Below are 23,602 nucleotides of genomic sequence, written 5' to 3'. Positions count from 1 at the left end.
AGGGTATGGAATTAAAGTTTGTGTGAGACTTTACAAATTCCAAAACTTGAGGGCAAGTTTTGAACAATTCATAAACTTTTGGATATTCATTACTTATGAGTTTTAATTAAGTGTTTTAAAGCTTTTAATGAAGAGTCTCTTGGAAATCCATAACTTGAGGACAAGTTATGGAGTCCATAAAACATTTATGGGAAAAACTCTTCAAGAAAATGTAACCTACAACTTCTTAAAAAACATTTAAAAGAAAACCTCTTGGAATTGCATAACTTGAGGACAAATTAATAATTCCATTAAAACACATTAAGATCAAGAATTAACTAACAAACAATTTGCAAATAATTCCTATGATCTAACAAAACTCATATGAACATGAACATCCACATTAACAATTTCAAGAATCATATGAACACATATAAAATTGAAATTTTGATTATAACTTTGAAATTGGTCCACCATCATCATTACCACATCAAAAAATAGGTTTTATGAGTCCAAAACAGTTTAAGGTAATGATTCTAGACCAATTCTAGCACCAAAACTCGAAGATATGCTGTCTGGGGGTCCAACTCGTCGAGTGCATGAACCAACTCGCCGAGTTGGATGAGTTTTGCCTTGGACTCGTCAAGTCCCTTCATGGACTCGGCGAGTCAGCTGTGCAGACAGCATAAAATCTTCGATTTTCAGCAATTTGCATCAAGTATTCAAACAAGCAAGCCTAGGCTCTGATACCACTTTTGGGTTTTGAGCAATCTAACACTTCCTAAGTGTGCATGCAACCCTAATAAACCTTGGATCTATGTTTGTCTAAATACATGCAAAATAATAATTTTCCAAGGTTCATAACCTATCTAACATGGCATGGGGTACTTTTAAACATAAAAGAATTAGATGAGATTACATACCTTTTTGATGAGTTTGATTCTTAAGGAGTTTGAGGGCCAAGCACCAATAGTGTGAATGCCTCAAATGGAATCACAAATCACCACAAACTCTTGGAAAACTTTGAGAGAGTGTATACACACTATAAAATCGGCCACACACAAGCACACACACTAGTGACACTAGTGGCTATTTCATGCAACATAAGCATTCTTATATAGTGTACATGATTAGGGTGAAACCCTAATAACCCATGACCTTTCCTTTTCCAAGAATCCATGGGTTAAAAGCTCAATGGATCATCCATGGACTTCCATATAAGCCTAGCCCATTAACTAATGAGTATTAGCCCACACCATATAAAACAATAGCCCACAATTTAATTAGTCTTCCTTTTAATCTCTAAATTAATTCATAATTAATTTAAGACTAAAACTAATTAAATAACATGACTCCATATTAATATATTATAACTTATAATATATTAATAAATCGTAAGTATATAATTCTCATAAAATTATCCATAAATCGTTTGGGTGAAGTGCAACCCAAATGGACCATGTCGGGTCGGGTCAAGTATGTACCAAATAAGTTATGGACTTAGACACCTTATCCAACAATTCTAGGGTGTTGACTACCCATGTCAGGACATTATGGGGTGCCTACCTTTCCTCCGGTCTATCTCACCCGGTCACGGGGACTATTTCACCCCTACTAGTATCACATAAAAACATATCATAAAGATGCTATCAGACACATATGGGGTGTCCGACCTACCCATCAATCCTAACAACCGATCGGGGGACTATTCCCCTCCTAATACCACTATCACATAGAACATGACATGCTGGCACATAGAACACATCAAGTAATAGAAAACCAGACAATTATCACAAAGACAATCATCTCAGCTATAATCAACTACTAGTGGGTCGGCCTTGGTACCTTAGACCCACTTCTACTGGAAGGTAACTCACCTCAATGTCGCGTAGTGTCTGCACTATCCGCTGCCTGAAAATCGACTTTCCTTAACTCCTCAATCCCTACACGACAACTCTACTAAGTTATCAATTCGTACTCACAACCCTCACAAGGGGTCAACCCAAATCCTGGTCAAACTCAACGTCCAGTCGACTTGACTTGGCCTACCAACTCATTGAGTCTCAACATCCAGTCGACTTGACTTGGCCTACCAACTCCACTCGTTGAGTCTAGCAACAACTCGACGGGTCCTCGTTCAACCATAAAATCGGGACCATTTTCCACCGAATCGCCGAGTTCCCCTTGAACTCGTCGAGTTCATCTCCCTCATAAGAATGTGTTCAGTCTATGACTCGCCGAGTTATATAAACAACTCGTCGAGTCCATCATCATGGTTTGGGATATTGCCTTGGACTCACCGAGTTGTTCATACACTCGTCAAGTCCCATGGTTTCCAAGTCTATACTCTCATCCATTTTTGTTGAGTCCCCCTTTTAGACTCAATTCCTCCGAAACAAAAGATTGGGGAAAACGCTTGACTCGCCGAGTCCCAAGAACGACTCGCCGAGTCCCGTAAAGTCCATGTCCACAAACCTGATTTCTGTTGAGCTTATCTCATCCAAAGGGTAGATCTGACCTCCTAGGGTCAATATAACACAAAAAGTTACGAACGTTACGTCCATGCGTAGGTCTTTAAGCTCAAAAGGACCAAAAATAAGACCTACAAGATGCATTGGGCTCTCATGGCCATAGAGTTGGCACCTTTATGCCATGAGAACCTTACAAAGTCCAAGATCTGAAGCCATATCTCCAAATTACACCCCACAACCCGAGAATAGCTTAGAAATGCCCTAAAGATACCAAAATCCAAGCCCTAAAGTTGATTGAACTCATGGAAGGTCAACATTAAAGCTTTTTACCTTAAATGAGTTGGAAATGGAACACAATCTTTGGATCTTCTAGCTTCAACTTGAACTCCCAAGCTCCTTTCTTCTTCTCAAGCTTCACGGCCACCAAAAATGCACAAAAATGGCTTAAGATCACTCCAACAAGGCTAGGGTTTCAGTTTAAGGTCTTATGGAAGTGTGAGGGACGATGGAGGCTGATATAGGAGGAAATAAGTTGTTTAAATAGGGTGCACACCCTCAAATTTAGGGTTTTACTCAAACAGCACTTGCTCGTCGAGTCAATCTCCCGACTCGTCGAGTAGGTCTCTTAAACCCACGAAGAAAGGTGAGTCTACTCGATGAGTTGGGCCTCCAACTCGTCGAGTCTCAAAGTAAAACAAGAATTTTTCTTGAATTAAATACGTACCTAGAATCGGATGTTACATACTCTATGTCTGATGAAATGGTATTTTCTGTCGATATGTCTTGATCTTCCATGATCTCTTGGTTCCTTTTTTAAGGCAACTGCTCCTTCATTATCATAGAAAATCTCCATCGGTTCCTTGATAGATAGAATAATTCCAAGATCTCTAATGAAATTCTTTAACCAAATTGCCTCCTTTGATGCTTCGCTCGTTGCTATGTACTTTGATTCATAGGTAGAATCGGGCACTGTCATCAGTTTGGAACTTTTCCAAGTTACCGATCCTCCAGTAAGGGTAAACACCCAGCTAGATTGAGAATGGAAGTTGTCTCTGTATGTCTGAAAGTTGGTGTCACTATACCCAGTTACTCTTAAGTTGTCACCACCACCAAGCACAAGGACCCAGTCCTTAGTTCTTCGTAGATACTTAAGAATATTCTTGACTGCTATCCAATGAGCTCTACCCGGATTTCCTTGATAACGACTAACCATGGTCAAATCAAAAGACACATCAGGGTGAGTACATGTCACAACATACTTGATAACGACTAACCATGGTCAAATCAAAAGACACATCAGCATATGGAACTCTATTCATTTCTACTATCTCTACATGATACTTGAACTCCGAGTCTTACTCAGTTTGGTATTACTCTATATATGAAATTCTCCTTTCTTGGAGATCTCCATACTAAAATGCTTTAGTACCTTATCCAAATATTTACATTGACTAAGTCCAATTAGCCTTTTGCTCTTGTCTCACAAAATCCTTATCCCCATAATATATGCAGCCACTCCCAAATCCTTTATAACGAAATACTTTCCAAGCCAAGACTTAACCTCTTGCAAAGTTGGAATGTCATTTCCTATAAGAATTATGTCATCAACATACAAAACTAGGAAGGTTACTATACTCCCACCAACTTTGACATACACACAAGATTCATCTACATTTCTATAGAACCAAACTCTTTGACCTACTCATTAAAGCAAAGATTCCATCTGCATGAAGCTTGTTTCAATCCACAAATTGATTTATCAAGCTTACACACTCTATCAGGGTACTCCACATCTACAAAACCCTCTAGCTGACTCATGTAAACATCATCAGCCAACTTCCCATTAAGGAAAATGGTTTTGACATCACTTTGCCAAATTTCATAATCATTAAATGCAGTTATGGCCAAATTACCCTAATAGATTTTATATTGGCCACTGGTGAGAAAGTCTCGTCATAGTCAACCCCTGGGGTTTGAGTAAAGCCTTTCACATCCAGTCGTGCCTTGAAAGTGTGTACCTTTCCATCCATGTTGTAACACCGTAAATTTCAAAACAAATTTTCGCATTTTATAAAAACAAAAATCATTTAACATTCATAAAACATCAATGTTTGAAACTTAATCCATGCCATATAAAAAATCCCAAGATTTGATAACATAAAAATCCCATGTGTGTGTACTGATCAAGCCGGCGCCTTCCCACGGTCATCACTAGTACCAGAAACAAATAACACCAACACTGTAAGCACAAAGCTTAGTGAGTTCCCCAAAATACCACACATAACACATATTAGCCACTTGAGGCTATAACTCTGTGGGTCCATGGACCCCACTCTGTGAACCCTCTTGTTCTAACTCTGTGAACCTTCCGGTTCCAACTCTATAAACATGCACAGCATAAATCACATAGAAATAATGCAGTACAACACATAACATACATATAGCATACAAATACTCTGTCACATAACTCTGATTACCTACTCAAGGTAAAGTATAGTGAGAAGACTCACCTCGCGTAACTCGATAACTCGCAAATCTCGGAAATCACTCGCGCTCAATCCCCCGAGCTATATTCCTCCTATAACAAAATATATCTCTAATTAACACTTTCACAACTAAGGTTGACTAACCCTATCAAGTCAACACTGGTCAACTATGGTCAATGGTCAATGGTCAACTTTGACCGGACTCGACGAGTGCACTAGGGCGACTCGGCGAGTCTGTACGTGTTCACTGACTCCCTCGGATCCTCTCTTGACACGTCGAATACTTCCCTAACTCGACGAGTTCCACCTGTCATGAATCGCGGGGCCACCACGACTCAACTCACCGAGTCTCAAGAACAGCTCGGCGAGTTTAGGCTTGACTCAGCACCCTATTGAATCTCCCTGACTCACTGGGTCATCCCCCAACCTGGCAAGTCTACTCGCTGAACAATCCACGTGAAACCCCAACCCTACTCGCCGAGTCTCAAGAACAACTCGGCGAGTTCATGCCATGCACAAACTCTATTGACCTTCTGAGGTCAGATCTACTTTCCCAAACCATAGATCTGGCCTTCCCAAGCATGAATGTCACGTAAAGTTCAAAACTTGATGCTTATACAACCCCCACAAGGCATATAAAGGAGATTTGGTCCCAAAATGTGACAACCCAAAAATTCCATTCTGAACAAACCATATCAATCCAATAGAAGTTAGAACAGTTACAGTGAAAACTCAGACTTTGAGTATAAGTTTGGCAGTTTCTGGATTTACACTTAAGGAGATATTAGGAGAGTGGATGCACTAGGGTTTTGTGCAACACTGTTATTCCAATACTCTAGGATATTAGAGTTCATTCCGGGAATTAAAATATTTTCTGCCAAAAATCCCAGGACTATACATAGAAAACTAAACCATATTGGTTCATTAGTTACATTTCCATTTAGAGAAAAGTCAAAATTCTCTCTCACGGATCTTCGGGTTTTTATCCCAAATTGTGAGTAACTCTTTCTAGTAGTGTTAGAAAGCCTTAAATGTGTTCATAACGTAGATTACATAGCTAAATCATTCCATTTAGGAGTTTACTCCCCAAGGTGTTCTTGGGCGGTAAACTTCCGAAACCAAGCCTAGGTTGTCCCCCGTGATATACTACTGCCTTGGACTTGTATAGGAGTGTATTAGGGACATGAAATCAAGCAAGAACCACCCAAGTTTAGGAGTTCACGGCCCAAGAGTATCTTAGGCCGTAAAATCCAAAAAGCATGCTCAAAATGGTGCTTTTACGGCACCTAAGGCCTTAGACTTTTACCAAGACTTCTTCCCATTAAATCAAGGGCCTTAAACACCTAGAAGTCACCTTGCAAAGTGAGTTTACAGCCATGACATGGTTCATGGGTCGTAAACTCATTAAAGGGGCACCAAAGTGTGTCAAGAGTCTCCATATGTTTGGAATAAAAGCCTAGAACTTATACCACTTGTGCATGAGGCTTGAAAACACCAAAAACACCCTCCCAAGGGAGTTTACGGCTGTAAAATCCAAGGGAATATGGTCCTAAGGCCGTGAACTCCTAAATGGAGTTAAAAAGAGGCCCAAACACTTGTTTAAGACTAGAAGCCCTTCACCACTTGAGTTGTATTAATTCTAAGCTTCAATTAGAGACCTAGTTGAGAGTTTACGGCCAGGAGTTTACTCCCCTGGGCCGTAAACTCCAAAGCATATGGTCATTAGACCATAAACTCCCATTAGGGGCATTACACTCCTTTGTTGCAACCCATTAGCCTCCTAGCACTTGACCAAAAGTGTTTTCCTCGCGTTTAAATGTTTATACTTGTATAATTAGTGTTTTAATCACTAATTATTTATATACATATGTCTTCATATGTAATTAGGATCATTGTGTGTGTCTAAAGTCTTCACTTAACACCAAGCACTTGTCCGATCCTTCCTTACGATAACAGTCCGTTCAATTCCAGTCACTTACTGCAGGTGAGTTCATACCGCTTAATCAATGTTTTAAACTGTTTTTAAATGTTTTATGGGGGGATACAAGTAGAATTATGCTAATTATTATATCAATCACATGTTATTAATAAGCAGCATTCGAATGATTGGCTACTCATTAGCCGTTTTACCAAACAGTTTCCTTCAAATGATTTTCATAAACATTTTATATGTTTTAAAACTCCTTATTACACTATACATTTTACTATGTATATTACATTTCAAACTTATTTACAATCGTGTTTCAAACAAATGTTTCTTTATAATAAACTATTTTATCAAACCCATGCCTTCAAAACCGTTTTATAGATCGACATCAAGTCGATCTTTTCTTAGAAAATACTTATGTTCAAAGGTTTTACAAATCTTATTTTATGCTTTTATATTATAAATTGCATGCCTATATATTTATAATTATATAAAAAATGTTTAAAGGACTTAGGAAGGCTATCCACCCTATTTCCTTTTTCTCGATTTGGATGTGGTCTGGTGGGATATCGGGTACTCGTCCGAAGGTCGTTTTAGTATTAGTTATATAACATATGTACATATATAGTCATAAAGGCCCTTCCAGTTCATCCAATGCCCTTAGGTAGCAAGGGTATACATCCATGTCCATACGTACCAGTTAGATTACTAGTAAGCTACCATATGGGTAGTTTAGGAAGATACTAGAACTATTACTAGAGCACGATATCATACAATGAGTCAGTTCATTCATGAGTCAATACTTTCTAGAACATTACAGCACATTACTATACATGCTAGATAGAGAGAGAACACACATTATAGCTAGCACACGTAGAACATTACAGTACACTACTATACTATTACATGATCACACTTACATAAGTACAATTACATGATCACACTTACATTAGTACGCTTACATATACATAGAACAGACGTCACTAGGTGCTATGGCACTGAACCAATTCAGGATCTAACTATACTGATGAATCACAACGCAATTGTGATAGTTATATCGAGTATACATGATCATAGTAATGTGGATGCTCACGGCTTGCATTCATGCAGTGGTCGTGGGTAGGTCCCAAAATCCCTTTGATAGGGGAGCGTATAGTCTGGGATCTAGACATCACATTATACCTTATCCCTCAAATAAGGCAGTTGAGTACCGATGTAGTTATTTATATCAAATACTACAGTACTTGGAAGTATTACCCTAGATTTAAGGTAATAGGTACAGTTGTAGTTCGACACTACACCATAGTACTATTTCTTTTCCCATTACATTCACTTCATGAACATTCACACGACGCACGGTAATGTAGAAACTATATTTTTGGTTAATGATAGTCAGACTTGGGAAAATACGCATTCTTACTAGAGACACACACCCAGACACTAGATGCCTTGGTAGAAGGCTACATAAAGATCAGTTAAGTCTTGGTAGAAGACTCCTTGTTATAATAGTAGGAATCATAGGGATTTCTAGAGTTTTTCAAACGTTTACAGTTGTTTTACATACATTTTCAATACTTACAATTTACATACATTTTAAAATTCTTACATACAAATTATTACATACATATTCTTACATACAAATTAAGACACTAAAATACTTATGATCTCACCAGCTTCAAAGCTGATACCCGCTTTCAAAATTACTTGTATCCTCGGGACATCATAGACAGGTACCGATGCAAAGAGAAAGGAAGATGGAGCTTGTTCAAGACTCATCTTTCATTTTGATTTATGCTTTAGTGTTTATCAAAATTTGACAGAACACACTTGTATAACAATTCTATTATTAATGAAATGGATGATGTTGTTGCTTGTTTACTACTTTACATTGTTGTGATACTGTACATGACGTCCTCCGCCCCAGAACGTTTCCGCTGTTCTTGGTTTTGGGGTGTGAAACCAAATTGACAACCTAGGTCCAATAACTCCATGATAACCCAAAAAGCTCCAAGGGTTAAGGTCTCTGGACCTCTTTGAGTCTAGATCCAAGGCACAAACTCGAAGAGGGACCATTTGCTTCACATAATCACTCTCCAAAGGGGTTAGAAAACCCTAACTCTAAAGATCAACCCTAAAACTGAAGGAGGTTCGAACTATTACCTCAAAATGAAGCCTCTGGACTCTGGATTTGCTGGAATCTCACCTCCTCCTTGCTCTTGCCACCTTCTTCTTGCTAAACAAGGAATCCAAAGGCCCAAAAGTGACTTCCTCACTCCCAAAACGAATCAGCTCTCTTAGGGTTCTCTCAAGGGACTGGTAGCCGCAATGGGAAGCTATAAGTGCCCTTAAATAGGCTCCAAACGCAGGGAATTAGGGTTTCATTAAACAGCATGGACTCGCCGAGTCCACTCTTTGGACTCGCCGAGTCCAGACGCGAACCAGTGCCCATAGCCGCAATCATACTCGGCGAGTTTGGGCTCCAACTCGCCGAGTTTCCTCATAAATCTCCAAAAATATAAGAATGAATAATACCTGGGAATCCGGGCTGTTACAATTCTCCCCCACTAGAACTAGACTTCGCCCTCGAAGTCTCGCTCTGCAAATAACTCCGGATGCTGCTCACACATCTCACGCTCCGGCTCCCAAGTCATCTCGGACCCCTTCCGATGCTGCCACTGAACCGAAACCAAGGGTACCTCCTTGTTCTTTAGAACCTTGACTTTCCGATCTCTGATTGCCACTGGTCTCTCAGCATAATTTAGGCTCGCATCCACCTGAATATCCTCTAATGGAACCACTGCCGACTCATCGGCTATACACTTCCGCAGTTGCGACACATGGAAAGTGTCGTGAATCTGCCCCAACTCTGCTGGCAAATCCAAACGATAGGCTACCCTGCCTACCCTCGCGACCACCCGGAATGGACCACTATATCGGGGCCCCAACTTGCCCCTCTTCCTGAATCGAATCACTCATTTCCAAGGAGAGACCTTCAGAAGCACAAAGTCGCCGACCTGAAACTCAAGCTCGGACTGGCGTCTGTCCGCATAACTCTTCTGATGACTCTGAGCGGTCAACAACCTCTGCCTGACCTGCTGGATCTGCTTTGTCGTCTGAAGCACGATCTCTGTACTGCCCATCACACGCTGTCCGACCTCTCCCCAACAAATGGGGGTCCGACACCACCTCCCATACAACAGCTCAAAGGGCGGCATACCAATGCTCGAATGATGGCTATTGTTGTAGGAAAACTCCGCCAAGGGCAAGTACGTATCCCAACTCCCCCACAAAATCCAACACACATGCCCGGCGCATGTCCTTGAGCGTCTGAATCGTCCGCTCACTCTGTCCGTCTGTCTGGGGGTGATATGCGGTACTAAAATGCAGCCTAGTACCCAACTCCTCATGAAACTTCTTCCAGAATCTGGAAGTGAAACGTACATCCCGGTCTGAGACAATCGAGATCGGCACCACATGCCGAGATACCACCTCCCTCACGTACATCTATGCTAACTTCTCTGCGGAGGAGCTCTCACTAATAGCAAGGAAGTGGGCGCTCTTCGTCAACCTGTCCACAATCACCCAAATTGCATCAACTCCCCTAGCAGTCCTTGGCAATTTGGTGATAAAATCCATGGCGATCTGTTCCCACTTCCATTCGGGAACCTCCAACGGCTTCAACTTACCATGCGGTCTCTGGTGCTCGGCCTTAACCCTCCGGCAGGTTAAGCACCTCTCAACAAACCACGCAACATCCCTCTTCATACAGGGCCACCAATACTCCCTCCTCATGTCCAAATACATCTTAGTGGCCCCAAAATGGATCGAGAATTTCGACCGATGAGCCTCTTCCATCAAAATGGTACGCGCCCCACCCACAAACGGTACCCATATACTCCCCTGAAAAGTCATAAGCCCCCGACCATCGGTAACGAACTCCGATACCAACCCCAGAACTCTCTCCCTCTTCTGGTTCTCCGATCTCACGGCCTCAGCCTGTGCTCCACGAATGGTGTCCAACACCAGAGCCATCACGGTCAATCACAAGCATACACTTAGCAATGGGGCGCTCTCCGCCCTGCGACTCAGGGCGTCGCCTACCACATTAGCCTTGCCCGGATGGTACAAAATCTCACAATCATAATCCTTGACCACATCCAACCACCTCCTCTGCCTCATATTTAGGTTGGGCTGATCCATCAAATACTTCAGGCTCTTATGGTCCGTGTATATCGTACACCGAACCCCATACAGATAGTGACGCCAAATATTGAGGGCGAACACCACTGCCCCCAACTCTGGATCATGGGTGGGATACCTCGTCTCAAGAGGTTTCAGCTGCCTCGATGCGTATGTTATCACATGCCCTCTCTGCATCAGCACCGCTCCCAACCCCAAGATCGATGCATCACAGTATACCACAAAGTCCTCCATCCCCTCCGGGAGGGCTAACACCGGGGCTTCGCATAACCTTTGGTGAAGCGTCTCAAAGGAGGCTTGCTGCTCGGGGCCCTATGAAAAAGTGACGCCCTTCCGGGTCAACCTGGTGAGTGGCACTATAATCTTAGAGAAATCCTTGATAAATCTTCGATAATAACCCGCCAACCCTAGGAAACTCCTGATCCCTTTCTGGTTGACGAGATGACCCAGGAACTAGACCTCTCGCAACCAGAAATCACACTTGGAGAATTTGGCATAAATCCTCTCGGATCTCAGAACTCCGAGGATCTCCCTCAAATGCTCCTCATGTTGCTCTCTAGATCTCGAATATACCAAAATGTCATCGATGAATACAATCACTGACCGATCCAGCATTGGCCTGCACACTTGGTTCATGAGATTCATGAACACTGCCGGGGCATTGGTGAGCCCTAAAGGCATCACCACAAACTCGTAATGCCCATAACGCGTCCTGAATGCTGTCTTCTGGATGTCCTCATCTCGCACCCTCGCCTGATGATATCCAGACCTCAAATCGATCTTGGAGAACTAAGATGCTCCCTGCAACTGATCGAACAAATTGTCGATCATCGGCAACGGGTAACGGTTCTTGACCGTCAGCTTGTTCAACTCCCGGTAATCAATGCACATCCGGTGTGAACCATCCTTCTTCTTGACAAACAGGATAGGCGCTCCCCACGACGAGCTGCTCGGCCGAATAAACCCCTTTCCCAAAAGCTCCTGAAGCTGCGAGGATAACTCTTGCATCTCTGGAGGTGCAAGGCGATAAGGCACCTTAGCGATAGGCGCGGCCCCCGGGACCAAATCGATACTGAACTCCACTTGCCTCATAGTAGGTACACCTGGAAGCTCCTTTGGAAATACATCCGGGAACTCACGCACTATCGGAACCTCCTCAACTGGCCTCGGCTTCTCGGAATCCACCCGCGTATCCATCACATATGCCACAAAACCCTTACAGCCCTGCTGTAGACACTGCCTCACCCTAGCGGCCGAACAAAACGCCGATCCAGATCGTGTACCCTCGTCGTACACTGAAAGAACTCCCCCACTAAGGTCTCGTATGGTCACCAGCTATCGCTCGCAGTCGATAACTGCACCGAATCTGCTCAACCAGTCCATGCCCACAATGACACAGACATCCCCCATCGCAATAGGCACCAAATCAATTGGGAACTCAACACCGAAAATCTCGAACACGCACCCCCGGAGAACCTCCATGGCATATATCACCCTCTCGTCAGCTATGGAAACTCTCAGAGGCCGACTCAATGCCTCACGACTAACACTGATATGCTCACTAAAAGCCAAAGATACAAAAGACCGACTCGCACCCGAGTCAAATAACACCAAGGCAGGTACAAAATTCACAAGAAAAGTACCTACGCATAACATAATATAAGCATAATATCTCGTCATAAAAATAAATACACGAAAGAACACATTCCAGCCACGACATCGGGCGTTGCGCGGACCTCCTCTGTGGTCAACTGAAAGGCTCTCCCTCGTGTCCACGGCGCCTCGGCCTTCACTGGCCGACTCTCGGTAGCTCTGATGGCGGCAGGGGCAGATCCCTAAGGTGCTACCTGAGCCGATCCCTGAAACTGCGGACACTCCGCCTTCCGGTGTTTGATCTGGTTGCAGTGGAAACACACTGCAAACCCCTTGGGGCAGTCCTTGGCCATATGCCCCTCCTTGCCACATTTGTAGCAAGATCCATCTCTACATACTCCATCATGACCCTTACCGCACTTTCCACAAGTGCGGCCCTTTTGGCTCCCCGATTTGGGATCAGCGGGCTTAGCCCGCTTGGCTGCCGGCTGGGACTGTGCCGATCGCCGATCCCTCCCCTGAGACTCCGCCTCCTCCCTGGCCTGAGTCTCTAGCTCAATCTCCCTCTTCCGGGCATTTGCCTGAAGCTCGGCAAATGTCCAGTACAAGGAGTTTGCCACGAACTCCTGAATGTCTCGCCTCAAAATACTCAAATATCGGCTCATACGTGCCTGCTCAGTGGACACTTGCTCAGGGTAGAACATCGCCCTCTCGTGGAACATCCTGGTAATCACCGTAACAGACTCAGTACCCTGCTTGAGGGTCAGAAACTCCTGGGCCAAACGCTCCCTCTCCACCTGGGGAACGTACTCATCTTGGAACATGGCAGTGAACCTCTCCCAGGTCACTGCCGCAAGCTCAGTAGGCGTAAAGTGTGCCGTCACAAACTTCCACCAGTCCTTCGCTCCCAAGCGAAGTTGGTTCAACACGAACCGAACTCTCAAATGCTCAGGAGATGAGCAAGTGAAGAAACACCCCTCTATGTCAGAAATCCATCTCATAGCTGCCACCGGGTCCTGGGTCCCATCAAACTCCGGCAGTTTTGTGTTGCTGAACTCTCGGAACAGCAACGCATCACCACCTTGCGGCCTCGCGGCAGCAATAGCTGCGGTGGCCGCTGCAACAACAGCCTCAGAAAGAGCGGCATAACCCTCGTCGAAAGTCTCAATCAACATGGTCTTAATAGACCTGAACATCTCTGGTATCTCTGCCCTGATGGCCGCAGCCACCTCCTCATGGATGATCCGGCGGATCTCCTCATCACTGGCCCCACTGCTCTCAGGCATAAGACGTGTCCTCACCATGATCTACCTCTGAAATACAACATACGATAAATTAGAATTTATTCGAGCATACTCACACTCGACAACTCATTCCTCCTTGATCCCCGGGCATTTCAAAGATTCTTGCTTAGGATGTACACCACCCCGGTGCTTTCAGTAGTACGGGCCCAATACTACTGTCCACACCGTATCAGAATACACCCCAAGTCCTCCTCTTCGGATCCCAAGTTCCAAGTACTCTATTATGCATAATCCACTCTCTAACCGATCTCTCATAAGCCCCTCGCTGCTACCTACTCACTCTCAAGCATCTCATAGCAGCTCACCTCTCCTTAGGCTAAGGCATCACAAATCAGGCCACTCTAGTCCTAATAGGAGTACCTAGCCTACTCTAGCATGGGAATACATCATATCAATATCAATATCACATAACATGAGGGTATTTTGGGAAATAACCGTTCAGGCGCGGACTGATCGTACACACAACTCTGCTCTGTGTTTTTCCAAAAATCTTTTACTCTTTTTGAAAGTACTTCTCAAATCCTCAGTTTGAGTTCAAATACGCCCGAAGGTGTACTCGAATCCCTCAAACCAAGGCTCTGATACCAACTTGTAACACCGTAAATTTCAAAGCAATTTTTCTCATTTTATAAAAACACAAATCATTTAACATTCATAAAACATCAATGTTTGAAACTCAATCCATGCCATATAAAAAATCCCAAGATCTGATAACATAAAAATCCCATGTGTGTGTACTGATCAAGTCGGCGCCTTCCCACGGTCATCACTAGTACCTGAAACAAATAACACCAACACTGTAAGCACAAAGCTTAGTGAGTTCCCCAAAATACCACACATAACACATATTAGCCACTCGAGGCTATAACTCTATGGGTCCGTGGACCCTACTCTGTGAACCCTCTGGTTCTAACTCTGTGAACCTTCCGGTTCCAACTCTATAAACATGCACATCATAATTCACATAGAAATAATGCAGTACAACACATAACATACATATAGCATACAAATACTCTGTCACATAACTCTGATTACCTACTCAAGGTAAAGTATAGTGAGAAGACTCACCTCGCGTATCTCGATAACTCACAAATCTTGGAAATCACTCGCGCTCGATCCCCCGAGCTATATTCCTCCTATAACACAATATATCTCTAATTAACACTTTCACAACTAAGGTTGACTAACCCTATCAAGTCAACACTGGTCAACTCTGGTCAATGGTCAATGGTCAACTTTGACTGGACTCGGCGAGTGCACTAGGGCGACTCGGCGAGTCTATACGTGTTCACTGACTCCCTCGGGTCCTCTCTTGACACATCGAATACTTCCCTAACTCGACGAGTACCACCTGTCATGAATCGCGAGGCCACCACGACTCAACTCGCCAAGTCTCAAGAACAGCTCGGTGAGTTCAGGCTTGACTCGGCCCCCTATTGACTCTCCCTGACTCACTAGGTCATCCCCCAACCCGACGAGTCTACTCGCTGAACAATCCACGTGAAACCCCAACCCTACTCGCCGAGTCTCAAGAACAACTCGGCGAGTTCATGCCATACACAAACTCTATTGACCTTCTGAGGTCAGATCTACTTTCCCAAACCATACATCTGGTCTTCCCAAGCATGAATGTCATGTAAAGTTCGAAACTTGATGCTTGTACAACCCCCACAAGGCATATAAAGGAGATTTGGTCCCAAAAGTGACAACCTAGGTCCAATAACTCCATGATAACCCAAAAAGCTCCAAGGGTTAAGGTCTCTGGACCTCTTTGAGTCCAGATCCAAGGCACAAACTCGAAGAGGGACCATTTGCTTCACATAATCACTCTCCAAAGAGGTTAGAAAACCCTAACTCTAAAGATCAACCCTAAAACTGAAGGAGGTTCGAACTATTACCTCAAAATGAAGCCTCTGGACTCTGGATCTGCTAGAATCTCACCTCTTCCTTGCTCTTGCCACCTTCTTCTTGCTAAACAAGGAATGCAAAGGCCCAAAAGTGACTTCCTCCCTCCCAAAACGAATCAGCTCTCTTAGGGCTCTCTCAAGGGACTGGTAGCCGCAATGGGAGGCTATAAGTGCCCTTAAATAGGCTCCAAACCCGAGGAATTAGGGTTTCATTAAACAGCGTGGACTCGCCGAGTCCAGACGCGAACCAGTGCCCATAGTCGCTATCATACTCGGCGAGTTTAGGCTCCAACTCGTCGAGTCTCCTCACAAATCTCTAAAAATATATGAATGAATAATACCTGGGAATCCGGGCTGTTACACATGTCGGTCTTCTGCTTGATGATCTATTTGCAACCAACTATCTTACGACCTGGTACATTATCAATCAAATTCCAAACTTGGTTGTCATACATGGACTTCATCTCGTTGTCCATTGCCTCTTTTCATTTGGCTAACTCAGGGCTTTCCATGGCTTCCTTGTAGTTAACTAGTTCATCCATATTTACTAGTGTACCATCACTGATAAACGTATCACCAACTGTAGTAATATGGAAACCATAAAACTCAGGTGACATTCTAACTTTAGTATAATGCCTAACAGGTGATGACTCCTCAATAGGTTCAACTAGAATTTCTTCCTTAGGTTGAGTGATAGTATTTTCAAAAGTTCATTCATCGTTTGACTCTTGAATTTCTTCAAGATCAGTAGTGCTCCCGCTGTCTACTTTGCATATGAGTTCTCTCTCTCTCCCTCTCTCTCTCTCTCTCTTTCTCTCTCTCTCAAAAGACTCCTCTTCATGCTACAAAGACCATGTTTTCACTAGGTCTGTAGAGAAAATATCCAAAGGACTTCTACTGGTAGCCGATGAAAATACATCTCTCACTTTGAGGTTCAAGCTTGTCGTGAGTCTTTCGTCTAACGAAAGCTTCACACCCCAAACCTTGATATGTGCTAATGAGGGAACCTTCCCTGTCCACATTTCGCAAGGTGTTTTGGCAACCTTCTTTGTGGGACAAGATTAAGAATGTGGGTTCAAGTCTTTAAGCCATACCCCCAGAACGAGATTGGAAGTGAAGATCGACTCATCATGGAACGAACCATGTCCAAAAAGGTTCGATTACGTCTCTCAACCACACCGCTAAGTTGTGGTGTCCTAGGAGGTGTCAGCTGTGAAACTATTCGACAGTCCTTGAGTTAGTCGTGAAACTCGATACTAAGATACTCACTGCCTCTATCGAATATAAGCATCTTTATTTTCCTACCCAATTGATTCTCGACTTCTTATTTAAACTCTTTGAACTTTTCAAAAGTTTCCGACTTATGGTTGATTAAGTAGATATAGCCATATCTGCTATAATCATCAATAAAATTCACATAGAATAGATTTGCATCCCTTGTGGTAGATATGAAGGGCCCACACACATCTGTATGGATAAGATCCAACAATCCTTCACCTCTTTCACAAGAACTAGTAAAAGATGATTTTGTCATCTTTCCTAATAAACAAGACTCGCATGTGTCATATGACCTTAAGTCAAATGATTCCAACACTGCATCCTTGTGGATTTAGGCCACACATTTCTTGTTAACATGTCCAAGACGACAATGCCACAAGCACACTTTTTTTATACCATTAGACGAATCAATATGAAAAAAATACTATTTCCTAAATTGTCTACAATCATCACAGTTTTATACACACCATCACAAGGTAAAGCTTCAAAAAAACGCACCATTCTTATACGTAGAAATAGAACCATTCTTATCATTAAAAGAATATCTAAAACCTTATTTAAATAAAGCATGAAATGAAATGATGTTTCGTGTCATCTCTGACGAGTAGCAACAATTTATTAAATCAAAACCTAACCCACTACTAAGCACAAAGCTATAAATTCCAATCTTGGTGACAAGTGAAAATTGATTATTCCCCATGATTAAGTTCATCCTTCGATGCTCCACATCCTCACTTCTTCTTAGCCCCTGCAAATCAGAACAAATGTGAAACCCATATCCTGTATCAAGGACCTAAGAATGAGAATATGATGAGTTATTAGATAAGATAGTGTAAATACCTGCCTATATTGGATTCACCTAGCTATCCTTGATATCTTGAAAGTATTTTGGGCAAATTCATTTGTAACTCCCTTTGTCATTGCAATAGAAGCAAGTGGCCTCTTTGGGGTCAGAGACATGGGGCATCAGAATTGGATTTTCCTTTAGGTCCTGTACTAGACGACCTAGCTTGGGACTTTCCCTTCCGGTTTTGTTTAGGAGAACCTTTCCTCTTCCTCCCTTTACATTTCCTAATGGTCAGAATAGGTGCACTTATAGGATATGAGGCAACACCTTTTCCCTTCATCCCTGTTTGGTTGTTCGAAGGAGGTTGTGCAAGTGTGACAAAGTAGGTTCATTGTTGTTGTTCAAATGATAGGTCAAAATGAACTGATCATAACAACTTGGCAGAGAATTCAAAACTATGTCGATTGCCAACTCTTTGTTAAAATCCACATTAAGCTTGATAATCCTATCCACGTATTGTTGCATTCTCAAAATGTGGTTGCTCACAGACTCTCCATCCTTCATCTTGCTTGCAATGAGGGAATTTACTACCTTTTACTTTTCTTGATGAGTTCGCTTATGATATTTCTCCATAAGGTCCTCTTTTATCTTGTACGACTAGCAATCCTCATTGTGCCTTAGCAATTCTGGAGTCATCATCACCACCATGATGCACACAACCTTTGTGGCATCATTATAGTGCTTCCTATAGGCGACCATTTCTTTAGGAGTGGCCTTTGTTTCATCGATCTTATCCAAAGGTTTTTCACGGACGTATTCTTTGTCCTCGAAGCGAAGGACCATCTTGATGTTACACATCCAATCATTGTAATTGGTTCCATCCAGTTGCACCTTTGAGTAGATGTTTAACAGAGAGAAGTTGTTATTGTTGGAGGACAAGGAACCAGAATCATCAGTTGGAGTAGACATCTGAAAGACTATAATAGACGGTTTCAGTTAGATAAGAATATTTCTCAATATAAGACCCAAAATGAAATATCAAGGCTAGGATCCAACTAAAAATTTACAACTTAGAAAAGGGATGTCATAATCTAACTGTAAATTACATAAAGGTAGGTAAGTGACGATTTACCAAATTCACCATCGAAAAACGAAATTTTAACGAATTTAGTTTTAAATGAAATTCCTACATCTTTTGAGAAACATTGAACTTTTCAATGGCATGTTTAATCTTGATTATGCTCTTCCATTTGTGACTGGGATACCGAGGATCACAAACAAGATGTGAATAACCATGCAAATTAACTTGGTACTCTCGATGTCGTTTATCATCTCATTTTTATGTGTCAGTTAGCCACACACACTCCATTAATCATAGATAATTTTCGAGACACCCATTACCACTCTTTATTCATCCCTGTTAGTGTGTCGGTTAACCACACACGCTCCACTAACGACTCATAAAGTGCAATGTGTAATTTCATGGGTTAGCATACAAGTTCACATTTTTCCTAAACTAACTAAGATTGAGAATTTTATAAAAAAAATGTTTAGTTACTTTATAATTCATTATACTTATTAATGAGGATTAAGTTGTCCTATCAAACCCGTTCGCTAACAACCCTCTACCAATCAAGGGAGCGTTGGGTAAGACTGGATATCCAATAACACTCATCTTATAAGCCGCTTCCTTAAACTCCCCTTATAGATCGGTTTCGTGAATAAGGCATACTAGCAATTCGACTGACTTGTCTTATATGTATATAGCAATATTACACTTTTAATGTTACATATAATATAAGTGTGTATTTTTAAAACTTTTCAAAAAACACTAAGGTTATATTTTAAATTTTCAAAATTAATATTCAATTAATTAAATTAAAAAATAAAACCAATCATGAGTTCAAGATAAGGATATCAAATTACATTTTCTAGATATTCAGTTTTATTCAATTAAAAAATGTTATTAAAGGTAATTATCCAAATCAATTCATGATATATATCTTAAAACTGAAATTTGTGGATCTGACAGTCCAACACGTCATGGTAAACAATCACCATGTCGTGTTAGAGGCCAACACACCGTTTTTTAAGAACACCACGACGTGTTTGTGGTACAGAATGAAGATTTTTTTTGTTCCTTCTTGTTCAAGTCCACAATTTGTATGAATTCAATAGAAAAGTAAACCTACGCTCCAATACCACTGATGGGTGTTATGTAAAATAAACAATCCTATGTGTACATGCAACCCTAAATAATTTGATCTATGTTTTCTCTAATTGAAGATAAAACTTTAACAAAAGAAATTAGAAAAGCCCTAGCATGCTACTATATTATCAAAATACACAATTAAGGCTAAAATAATCATACCTTGATTACTATATATTAATAGCAATTCAATTCCTTGTGTGGTTGAAGCCTTGAGAGCAAGCGTCATAATTGTCACGCTTCTAGTGGTTCACACCCAACACCAACCAAAAAGAATGATTGAGAAGGAGGAGAGGGGCTTCAACTCTTGGCTATCTCTTTAAGATAATAAGTGGCCGAAAATTAAAGGGTTTAGGCTTTTTATATAGTGCAATCAGGAAACCATAGATAAACCTTAATTCAAGATATCCTTAAACCGGACAATTATCGACCATCCTGTTTATCCACCAAAGACCATTCTAGAACTCCATAAGATCCAAGAACACGTCCATGCCTTCATGGAGGGTTCTAGGCTTCCTCTTGCTCAACTATTGAACAATTGCACGTTAGCCCTTACACTTTTAATTAATTCTTTTAATCCGCAAATTAATTCCAATTAATTTCTGATTAAATATTAATTAAATAATACTATTTCTAAATAATATATTATTTTCATAATATAATAATAAATCATTTATTTAAATTTATTAATCAAATAATAAATCAACCTCATTCTCCAAAATCATCATTCCCAGTTACTAGTCTTGAGGGCAACCCAAAAGGACTATGCTACTATTAATTCAAGTATATACCAATTACAGTTATAGGATTAGACATCTAATTCAACATATGGTACTTTTCAAAAAGTTGTTTTTGGTTATTTGAATCTTAATATTTTTAAAAAATTGGTTAAAAATTTGGGATGTTATTATTTACTTATAAGAAGTTTTTTGTTAGAGATAACAAGTTAAGTTTGGAAGAGTTTAATGAATTAAAAATAAAATTTCATGGAGTCTTAGGAAAACATGATAATGAGATATGGGCCTTAAAGAAATTAATCAAGATTCTGAAAATTAATAAAGATTTTATCGGTTTTATGAACATGTTTAATGTGATAGATCAGAAGGCAATCTCAGCTATCAATAAGAATATCTACTCAACTGCTTACAAGCATATTCGATCCTTCATGCAATTCTACTATGCTCATAATTCTCTGTCTAAGTTGAATTGGTGAATGAGGTCAATAAGACGGTTCTAATCCCCAATACAAAAAAGACAAGAATAGATCCAAGTACAAAGATGGAGAAATTGTACTTAACTGTTGGGGAATGGTGTATATGACTAAGAAACATAACTATTAGAGATTTTATTCATGTGGACGATAAAGAAAGATTTCATCTTAACATGATTTGGAGTATTATTGTTCGTGTCACTATTTGTGATGAAAACTCAGAGGGAAAGAAAGGAAATTGTTAATCACTTGACTTGGTGGTTAGTTGTTCGGAACACCCTTATTAGTGTAGCGCATGCCATCAAATTATTTCACAATTTAATTGGCTTGAAACAAAGGGGGAGATTGTAAGGTTCAGAATATGTCCTCATCAAGTTCGTAGCTTTTATGAAGACTTTTGAAGACTGGTTTAAAGAAGGTGTTCTGAAAATTAAGTTTTGTGTAGGTTCACCAAAGTAGTTTGTAGAGCTTATTAAGTTCCTTTAATTTGGTGTAAATTATCACTTTGACTAATATGTTGCTAACTATAAGGGTATTTGGTTAATGTTTTCTCTTTACATGCTCATATAATCATTGATATTGGAGGATATCATTGTAACATTTGCGAGTGAAAAATCAATAAGTTAAATCTTTTTCTTACATAACTGTTCATTATATTCCGCATTACTTGATTCGTCATATTGTTTTCAAATCCTACTAACAAGATATAAAAGAGTATATGAAACAATAAATAGTAGACTGGAAGATAAAAGAGATCTTGTATTCAATGATAATATTTGTGTTGGTGATGAGTGAAACCAATATTACAAAAAGCCTTTTATAGAAAAACAAGACATGACAATTCTCATCACCTTTCTAGGTATGGGATAAAATGTATAAACAAAATAATGTAAAAGGTACAAAGGTTAGACAAATAATACCTAATACAAACATACCTTTTTTGTAAAACAAGATACAAAGGTAAAAAAAACATGATTGGCGATTAGAACAGTGTAACATCTGGGTTCCCAGGTATTATTTCTTATTCCTTTATTTTTGGATTTTGAGAGGGGACTCGGCGAGTTGGAGTATAAACTCGCCGAGTATGGTCGCGGATGTCCACGTGGATTTGCGTATGGACTCGGCGAGTCCAAGGGGTGGACTCGGCGAGTCCATGCTATTTAATGAAACCCTAATTTCATGGGTTTGGGACCTATTTAAAGGCCCTTAGGGCCGTCATTTGCATCTATCAGTCCCTTGAGAGAAACCCTAGAGCACTTGAGCGTTTTGGGAAGAGAGAGAAGGCCATTATTAACATTTGAAGCTTGTTTAACAAGGAAAATGAGGTTTTAGCCAAGAGGAAGCAAGGGAAGTGGACATCCTGCGAGTTTTGGAGCTTAGAGCATCACTTTAGAGGTAATATCTCGGCTCCTTTTCTGTTGTTATGACGATGATGTGGATTTAGGGTTTCTTGGACCCTTTATTGACTAGTTTTGAGGCCAATCCGTCCCTATGTGCGTTGAGGCGTTAGATCTGGATCCATTGAGGTCCAGAGGGGTTTACTCTTTAATCTTTAGGAAAATCTTTGGGGGTTTTGACCACGGGTTGTGATAAATGGGGCTAAAACAACATATAAGAGAAAATAGAGGTTGTTTGTGTGTCAAGATCCGAAATTTACGTGATTATCATGCTTGGAGAGGCTAGATCTATGATTTGATGGAGCAGATCTAACCTCAGAAGTCGTCTTTAGTTTGTGCATGGCATGAACTCGCCAAGTTGTTCTAGGGACTCGGCGAGTAGTTTGAAGGTTGCCCGTTAATCACTTAGTGAGTGGACTTGTCGAGTTGGGGGAATGACTCGGTGAGTCAGGGTGAGTCAGGTGTCTGAGTTCGAGTTGGAACTCGCCGAGTTGTTCTTGGGACTCGGCGAGTTGAGTCGGGGTGGCCCCGCGATTCTTGCTAGGTGGAACTCGTCGAGTTGGGGAAACACTCGACGTGCCAAGAGAGGGTTCAAGAGAGAGTCAGTTGACACGTGTAGATTCGTCGAGTCGCCCTAGTGCACTCGCCGAGTCGGGTCAAAGTTGACCGTTGACCTTGTCGACTTTTAGGGTTGAGTTCAATTGTATTTATGGGAATATTTGCTTTATGTGATTAGGCGGAGGCTAAGTCACATTTCTACCGAGGCAGAGACTTACCGAGATATCAGAGGTGAGTCTTCTCACTATATTGTACCTGGAAGGGTACCTATGTGTGACTGGAAGGTCTTGTATGCT

The sequence above is a fragment of the Lactuca serriola genome, chromosome 8 (assembly GCF_051521515.1).
Source record: "Lactuca serriola cultivar US96UC23 chromosome 8, Lser_US96UC23_V15, whole genome shotgun sequence".
NCBI lineage: Eukaryota > Viridiplantae > Streptophyta > Magnoliopsida > Asterales > Asteraceae > Lactuca > Lactuca serriola.
This window is presented reverse-complemented; position numbering follows the sequence as displayed.